The sequence below is a fragment of the Alligator sinensis genome, unplaced genomic scaffold (assembly GCF_000455745.1).
Source record: "Alligator sinensis unplaced genomic scaffold, ASM45574v1 scaffold1059_1, whole genome shotgun sequence".
Classification (NCBI taxonomy): Eukaryota; Metazoa; Chordata; order Crocodylia; family Alligatoridae; genus Alligator; species Alligator sinensis.
The window spans coordinates 2,045,777-2,055,030 of record NW_005842103.1 but is presented as its reverse complement, the minus strand read 5'-3'; the positions used below and the strand labels follow the sequence as shown (position 1 = coordinate 2,055,030).

The 9,254-nt window shown below is 46.5% G+C and overlaps 1 long non-coding RNA gene across 2 annotated transcripts in view; it reads left to right on the top strand.

Annotated features, from left to right (window-relative positions):
- LOC102386259 overlaps positions 1-5,958 on the top strand; it is a 6,844-nt gene extending 886 nt beyond the window's left edge. The window contains exons 2-4 of one of the 2 annotated variants that reach the window (XR_003094254.1): positions 3,015-3,207; positions 3,770-3,950; positions 5,343-5,958. This is a non-coding gene — a long non-coding RNA (uncharacterized LOC102386259). The remainder of the gene's footprint in view (positions 1-3,014; positions 3,208-3,769; positions 3,951-5,342) is intronic. The other variant, XR_323928.2, reaches the window with a different exon arrangement.
- Positions 5,959-9,254: the final 3,296 nt, after the last annotated feature.

Sequence of the window (9,254 nt, the reverse complement as noted above, 5' to 3'; positions counted from 1 at the left end):
TCGGCGCGGCCGGCCCGCCCCTGCCGCCGCCCACGGGGCGGGCGCCTCGCGTGGGGCTCCCCCTTCCCCTCCCCACACACCACCTCCTCCTCCTCCTTCTCCTTGTGCTGAGGTAAACCGGCCTCGCCTCAATGTGCCTGCCTGCAGCCTGCGCCCATTGCTCCTTGCTCTGGCCTCCCCCTCCTGAGAGCACCGCGCCCACTAGGCCCGTCTCGGCCGAGGGCGTGCAGACACCCATGCGCCGCTCCCGAAACGAGGGCTGAGGTGCGACCACCTCCAGAAACATGCTGCGGTGCCCGTTGTGGAGGACGGTGTCTGGACTCCACGCAGAGGAAGGGAAAAGGGGAGAAGTCGAGTCTGTCCTGTCCGGCTCGAGGACGGCGCCGATCCGGCATCCCCTAACCCCTCGATGAGCCGAGGGATCGCCGGCGATGGCGTGTCAAGAGCAGACCGAACGCCGCGGCGTCTCCGGCTCCGTCGAGCGGGGCGAGGACGAGGAGACGCCCAAGAAGCCCACGGCGATGGTAGCCGGGAAGAAGATGCGGCCGCCGACAGCCCGGAGAAAGCCAGGCCTGGCGAGCCAAAGGAGGCAGTGAAGGGCCGCGGTGGTGGAGAAGAAGTCGAGCGAGTGGAGGAAGACGCCCGTCGTGCAAACAGACCAGGAAGGTCACGCTGAACAGGGCTAAGGTTGCGTGGCGCTCCACGGCAGGCACCCTCGAAAGGGTCTCAAGGCACCCCGGGGTGCTGCGGCCGCCGGGTTGGGAATCGCTTGAACGAAGTTGCCTCAGGAATGAAACTCAAACCCGGAGCAGGCCGCGTGCCCTGCCACCAGGCCGGTGCTCGGGTGCATCTCCCCAGCGTCCCCCAAAAAAGACAGCAAAGACGTGTTTTCCCTTCTGGGCATTAATGCCCGTTTGTAGACTCAAGGCACCGTCTGTTTTACGACTACGGAAAAATAATGCATCGATTTCTCTGCGTTGCAAGGCACGCAAAGAGACCGCAGCAGGTCAGACTGTTTTGAACGCCGGATTCCTATTTGACATCTCTGGGTCTGTCCTGTGCATCGTGTTGGCACACCTGTGGCACCCTTGCAAGGATCCCGAGGTTGAGAATCACTGCTTTAGGAATACCTCACATTCACTGCAAGGAAGCTTCTTGTCCGTGGCCGTTCAGGAGACCTGATCCGTGGTGTTACGTGTCTTAATGAGGCAAAGCAGAAGGACACAAGACATTGGTGGCCATTTCTTAAGAGAGGAGGTTGCTTAAGAGTCTTTTGAACCCGCTATATTACCTTGAGCAGGCAAATATTTAACTCCTGGAAGTTTTAACAGTACTCAGGTGGACGAGTCATGTTTTTGCTTTGTTCATCCAACAGGCCATGGTTCTTCCTTGCCTCTTCTGTAGGGAGACGTGGGGTTGACAACATCCTCTCTTCCCACTGGCACCCTGGCCAGCTGGTAGACGTCTGTTCTTGTAGTCGTGGGAGAGTCACCACGATAAGACTCATCTTCTCTGCTTGATTAATACACCCAGCTTAATATTATATCCCACATTAATTCTCCTTTTCAGAACTTTACTAAATGCCTGTCCACCCCCTTTGGCAAATCCCAAACAAAACACCTTCCGACTCTACAATCTATGAATCTATGAACCTTACATTTTGTAATAGATGGCCCATTGTCTGGGATATGAACCAAGTCCTGAGTTTCATCCACTTTGTCAATAATTTCAAATAATCCTTCCAACTCGGACAACACCTTTGATGCTATCTGTCCTTCCCTCCTCATATTGTAGCATCATCATAAGTACCATGAAGCACCCTCGGTATGAAAAGTGACATTTTGACCAAAACATGTTTCCTTGGATGCCTCCCGATATCTGCCGAGTCCACCGAAATTCATTCGGTTATCTGAACTCTCCATTATCCAAATGGCTTCAGTGTCTCCTATAATCCTGAGATATTGTATGAGATGGTGCTTTTTATCTATCCTTGGCTGTGGATCAAATGTTAGGCCGTTCACTAGACTGCACGAGAAAAAGCATCTGAACTCTAGTTTCTTCTTTTCCAAGTTAACCGTTTCCAGAAAGCAGGGTGCTGGCACCTTGATTACACACCTTTCTGAACATAGCAAAATGAGCCAGTCGTTCTTGTTTGAGCCCCCGTTGCTTCTGCAAACAATGAGGGTTAATTCTGGCCCTAGTGAAATTAATGGGAGTTTTATCATTCATTCCACCAGGGCCACGATGACATCCTCAAGGGACCCCTCTTCCCCTGCATCAGGAGAGCGGCCTTTGCACGTGTCTTAACTGGGGCAGGCCCTGCCTGACCCATGGGCACTCCACTCCCAAAGATTAGTCCTTTACACATTTCATAAGGCATGGTGCATTGATACCGTGTACGGGTTCCCAGGGCCAGGGAAATGATTTGTTTCATCCAAACCATGGGTGTATGACGTAGTTGAGATTGCTACGTTCGTCATCAGATCTGAACCGAGGTAATAATTAGCTATGTTAGAAGTCATACCGAAGTCAGGGTAAAGATGTGCTTTATCGGCTGACTGAATCAGAGATGCATAAACTTTTGTGAGCCACATCTCTGATGAGGTGAACCGTGGCTCCTGAAAGCTTATGCATCTTTGATTCAGTTAGTCTATAAGGTGCACCTCTACCCTGCCTTCATGACACCCGTTTGGAGAGAAGTTCACTTACAAAGGACTGATCTGAAGGCAGTTTGAAAGCACCTACCAGCACCGTGTGACATGTTGTATGGCACTGAATACAAAACAACTCTGTTCAAGTTAAGTTGGTGCTAAAATGGTCTTAGGCCAAGAAATTCAACTTACCACAGACTTTCCATCTTTAATGGACTGTGGTTTAAATATCAAATAAAACCCCACAGAGGTGTTAGTTAAGGGTAGACTTGTGACTCAAACTGACATTTTTTTTGGTGGTTTGTTAAACCTTGAAAGTTATTAAAATATTTGTTTTCTTCCCCACCTTTTGAAAAAACATAGTTTTAAAACTTCTCGCATGGAGACTTGTACAACACATCTTTGTTACCTGGACGTCTATAATGAGCCCAGTGTCAGAGGCAGAATATTCAAGGTGGCTATTTTCTAGGAGCTTGTACTTCAGGCCAGGATTAAGACACTCTTTTTGTCGAGTAATAAAACCATTGAAAGTGGGATTTCTGTTTTTGTTAACAAGGTTCGTAACTCAACCCTTCTTGTCGTGTACAGTATTTCAATAAATAAATAAATAAATAACTATTAATGCCCATTGATGGGAAATTCTGAATGCTGCATATTCATTTGGCTCAATCATATCTACCTTACCTCTATTCATATTTTTCAATAGCACTATCTTAATAATCATGGGCTTCTTAAAAATTGCAGCATTTGGGCTCGGGCTGAAAGCTTTTCAGCCTGCTGATTAATTACTTTCTATAGTAATACCCATTTTCATTTTACTCAGTGGGAACTGAGTATCCAGATCCCTTTGATGCCTTTATAGACTTGATGAAAAGGTTCAGTTATCTTCCCAGAACTGACTGAGATGTTACCCTTTGTTCAATTTAAAATAGGAAAGGCTTTTTTGGCCATTATTATTTTTTCCCCTCGGGAGTCTTGTCTACACTAAGAAATTTCCTGTTTCCAAAAAACAAATCCTCTTGTTTGACCCTTTCTTGTAAGGAAACGTACTATGACAGTGAAAAATAACACGTTCAGGACTGATGCAACCAGACCTTTTTTCTTCTTCTCACTTTTAGCTTGTGGAACTCATTGCCTAAAGATTTTGTGGAGGTTGAAAACTTACTGGAATTCAGAATAGGATTGAGCGTCAACATGGTCAATGAGAACGAGAGAGGCAGAACAGGAAGGATAAAAATATTTTGGGAGGGATACAATCCTGCCTGCTTCGGGGCATCAATTGGCTTCCAACTAATGGAGGTAAGGAAGCATTTTTTTTCCTGGAGACAAGTTATTCCATACTTGAAATGTTTCTTACATCTTTTAAAGCATGTAATTCTGCTTAATGTAGAAGACAAAATAACAAACCTAAACGTGCTCCTGGTTCCACCTGATGTGACAACTCATGATCCTATGACCAGTTACCCTTGCTTACGAGTAGCTCTTTGCGAACACGCTGCAAAACTCCCGAGAGCTCAGCAGAGACGGTCTCCCTGTTCTCAGCTCAGGTGCCCCATGCTACAGCAGCCCCATGAAGAACAATCAAAGGAAAATCCTGCTTAGCCCCTGCAGCTCTTGAGCATGCTCATTTCATCTGTGGGGCATGATCACTGAGAATCTGGGAACTCCAACAAGACTCAATTGAGCATGGGCGAGCTATGATTTTCCAAGGTCTGGTTGGTGCTAATCAGGGCAGGTTTCATAAAGACAGCAAAAGGCATGCTTCTGACACCAGGGAGATGTCTCCTAAATTTCACATCCCTGCTCCAAACCATAGCCAGGGAGGGGAAGGTGAAGGGTAAGAGTTTCTCAATAGAATGCCTATAAAAGATGTGGTTTTCTAACATGAGCAAAACAACTTCTTTTTTTTTTTCTCCCAGCCTCGCTCTGAGCAACAGCTGAGCCATTTTAGCTGAAACTTAAATAAATAAAAAATATATATCAGCTCGAGGCAGATACCCACAATGGATAATTTCAACCCAAATGCTTCAAATTTGGCAAAGATATAGGCAACTGAAAACAGGGTTTAAAACAAGAGATGTCAAGTTGCTTTAGGTAGCTCTGCCTATAATAAAACAAACAGGCATTTATACCCGCTCCAGCAAATAAGCTTGTGCCAAATTCTCAGTTTTCTTTTCCTGAGAGGTTTCCTTGTCACAAATGACCGTCTTTTTAGCCGGAAAAAAGCTGTGTATCGACCTTATTCAGGCATGCTATATTACAGATAAAGAAGGTGGAGAGGGAAAAGACTGGGGTGATTCAGTACGGTGACTAAAACTGTGACAAAGAGAATTACCAGACCAGAAGTTCAATGGTATACTTACCCAGTACTATTCACCTTCATCACAAGAGTATCTGTACTGCCATGAATTATGTATTTTAATACAGTATCTGTCTTAAGCTAATCTTCTGTAGATTAAATTCATTACAAAAAGGTCAGAAACTAGATAAAGCCATTGCCCAAAAGCATCTTATTAATATCTGTGTCTCATGTTCTGAACAGCCTTGGTAGGGAGGGAATGCTCTGAGTGTGACTGGAACAACAATGCACACCCACTCTGGGTACAGCACATTAACAAAAGCTTAATTAATGCTAGATGATTTCAGTAGGCTGGTTGTAGATATGCACTAACGTCTTTCTTTGAATTGCAGTTTAACTCGAATCAAACAAATAGTGCAGGACATCAAGGATTCAGCTTCAAACTTCAGGAAACAAATGGATAGGTTGTGCCACAACAACAAAATGGGGTTTCTCAGCATAGGCGTGCAGACTTGCCCTCTCCTGACACCCATGTCCACGGTATAATCCGTGCCAAACTACATTAACAACATAGCTGATAGATCCCAACATTTTTGTGACATGCAGTAGAGGTTTAATAAAAGAGCTACCAAATTAACAAGGGCCTTTTTTTTTTCGCAAGAAGTCTTTTTCTTTTTTTTTGCATTAAGTTCCCTTCTGCAGTGGTTGTGCACACAGGATGTTACACACAGTATTGGAAGCCAGGGCTCCAGGTTTCTGTTCCTGGCTCTCCCACTAATTTGCTGTATGGCCTTGGCCAATTCACTTATCCTTTCTGAGCTATCGCATGCCCAGCTGTAAACTGAAGGCAGTATTTACAGGATATCCTTCACCAGGAATCTTAGTTAATTTAGGCCCAAACCTGTACTACGCAATCCAATGGGAATTTAGAGTTCTAGAGATTTGAGGTTCTCAGCTTAAAATTGTTATAGTCTCATTCCTGCTTACAACTTTATTTTCTAGTTTTAAAACAGACCCTTCCCCTCTTCCAATTTCCTTTTAAGAAGGAACCTGAAGTTTCAGCAAAGCGCTCTCTCGTGGAATACAAAAATAGCTTGACCACAGCAGTGGAAGGGGTGGAGGAAGTCTGCGAGAGGCCCTGCCACTCACCGTTATTCCTCCAGCATTTTGTTCCTGCATATCCATTTCTGTCTTCTTTTTTAATAAAACGCATACTGTATTTATAGAATGATAAAACATTTCTATATAAGGCAGCAGCAACAGGAAGCTGGCTCGAAGCAGAATTCCTATGCTAAAAAAGCACCCATTCCAGGAAGGCACCACTTCCAAGTGGGATTTCTCCCACATACCAACCCATACCCACATGCAGAAGCAGAGCAGTAGTGTAACGGTGCTTTTCTCCGAGAGATGGTTGTCTGCCTGCGATCCAGCGGGTAGGAACGCTGATCCACTCCTGCAGGAAGAAGACAAGGCAGATAAGAGCCTAGAGGGGAAAAAAGGGCAGATGAGCCCAGAGGGAGGCAGCAGCAGTTAAAAATAGAGATGAAAAATGAGAGAAGAGAGGCAAGAAGAAAGCAGGGAGAAAACTAGGAGCGCTAAGGAGAGAAAAGAAAGGGAACAAAGACAAAGGGAAACCATGCACCTAGGAGCGAGAGCTCTTGACAGTCCCTGACAGGAGTAAGTACCCCACGAAGGGCGGAGGAAAGTGCAACGCCTACCCCAACATTTTTAGCATCCTGTCTCTATTGCTGTCAGTACAATTAAGGCATTTCTGGCCTATCACAGCCTGTTACGCAGGGTTACTGCCAGGTAATGGACCACACAGAAAAGGGCTGGATTATTTGCGTTAAGGAAAGAAAGGTATAGGAGGGGGGAAGGAAGGGAAGAAAAAAAAAATTGAAGCCCAAGTAGAGTGGAAAGGGGATTGCTTTTCATTAGCCGCTATAATGTCTAGAAAACATTTTGGTCGAGGCTCCCTCAGCTCCTTACCATCCCTACCAAACGTGGGCGCTCAGAAACTTCCAGCAGGCTTGGCTGTCTGTCTTGACCTCTCCTCTACACACCTCCTAGCCCCGTTTCCTTCTGAATCAGGCTCTGCACTTGGGCCCGGGCTGCAGTTGGCTCCTAGAGAGAAGTATTCGCACACGATGGCAGCCTGAGAAAAACGTCGAGAAGGAATTAAAGACATCTCTGTTGAAATAAACATCTGCTCTATGTTCTGTATCATGGCAACGGCGCTCACAAAAAGTATGGGCAGAACTCCAAGGGCTGCCTGGCAAATCCAGGCCATCGCTACCTGTTGAAAACAGGCTGAGAAAGCCGTTTCTGTGCTGGCGGAGCGTGGACGGCACTGCTCAGGAAGGCAACGGTTCCTTAAAGGAGGGACATGAGATTTCAACCGGGAGAACATGGCTGAGAAATCTGTTACCTCTTCAGTGACCCCACACAGGCCATAAGGAGATGAGGAGACTCCTGCATACAATATAATCCTTTTACATGCCTTTCAGATAAACACATCCTCCTCCTCTCAACTGCATAACAGGAGACTGGTCCTGATCTGTTGCCTAGCACTTATACTGCAACAAACATCACTCATCTGCCTATCAAGCCCATAATTACTTAAGTGCATAGGAACGCTTTGCGCTTTTTTTGAGTTGATCTAATAAAAGATATCAGATTTACCCGAAGAACCTTGTCTGCCTGTGTCCTTAGACCAACACGGCTACAACCTACACCCCTGGGAGCACCTTGCAAGCTTTTGGGTGCAAACACCCTTCTTGCAAAGAACAATTTTTCCCCGCTATTTAGTTGGTCTAATAAAAGATATCACATCTACCCAAAGACCCTTGTTTGCCTGCGTCCTTAGATCAACACGGCTGCAACCAACAACCCTACAGGACTCAGCATTTTTTGCGAGATCAGTGGGGAAAACAAAAGAATTGTCTCCCCACCCAGCAGGTGATAATAAGGAGGGGAGCCTGCTGGCAAAACAGACTGAAGTGTGCTTTTCTACTCTGAAAAAAACCCCAGTTGCTTAAGGATGGATGTCTTCTTCCTCATCAGACCTGTTCTCTTCTGTGTATTTAGTCACGAACTAACAACTGACCTCTTCAACTCACTGACAAGGGTGTTTCTAGCTTTACGTTCCAGTTTCACTAAAGGGACTTGTTCTGTGCTCAACAGGGGACTGGCTTTCTACGTTCCAGGTGACTAACCTGGAGCCCTGGGCTTTTAAAACCCTGCAAACATTTTCACAGGGTGGGCTGTTACCCAAGACCCCTTAAAGAAGGAAACCCAGGTCATTCCTGGGAGAGGGAACAGAACCATTTTTGTCTTAGGTGTGACTGATCTTCCTCCCAGCAGTGATTAGCAAAAACAGGCCCCTCATTGAGAGCTTCCAAGGGGGAAAAGATGGCTGTTAAAAAGAAGTTTACTTGGTTGTTAACAAGGAGCTTGTGCACAAGGGGCAAACAGAGCACAGCTCATAGGAAAAATGTCCTGAAGCCACTGTACTGTGAGAGGCACAGGTTTAGCGCAGGTTTAGCACAGGTTTAGCGCTAGTCTCTCATTGACTAGACTGATGGAAAGGAAAGCAGCCGATAAGCAGATTTTGGCTATGACACCTGGCCTCCAAGGGGAGGGAAGCGGAGCAGGGGAAAACCAGAGCCCCTCAAGGTGCCTCAGAGACTCTCCCTCTGCCTGAAGAAGGGTGTTTGAACCCAAAAGCTTGCAAAGAACAATTTTTCCAACTACTTAGTTGGTCTATAAAAGATATCACATCTACCCAAAGAACCTTGTCTGCCTGTGTCCTTAGCCCAACACGGCTACAGCCAACGCTTCAGGGACAGCAAGGAACTGGAGTGGGGAAGGAGAGATGAAGCGATTCCCAAGGGGAGGAGGAGAGATTTGCTAACTTTATAACACAACAGGGGAAACAGGCAGCCCAGAAGTTCCTATTGTCTTTCTTTTAAAAATAAGAGATGAAAGGAGTCTCATAAACCAGCTGCTAGGCACTGAGCCTGCAAGTAATACAACCAAAGGGCTTCCTGACTGCAGTGAGAAGCCAGGCAATGCATCTTCAGGGCAGGAACACAAAACCACTGCAGGCTGTCTGCAGAGGGAAGGGTCTGCTAGGCTAGGGCCTTTGTGTGCAGACCCCTGCAGATCCATGGCCATCTATTGCTGTCGCTGGAGCCCTGCATGGGACAAGGAGCTTCCCCCATGGACGGTCCTTGGGGCCCATGTGAGCAAAGCAGGCAGAGAAGGCAGCTCCAGGGCCAGTGGAATCCGGCTGGAGGAGCCCC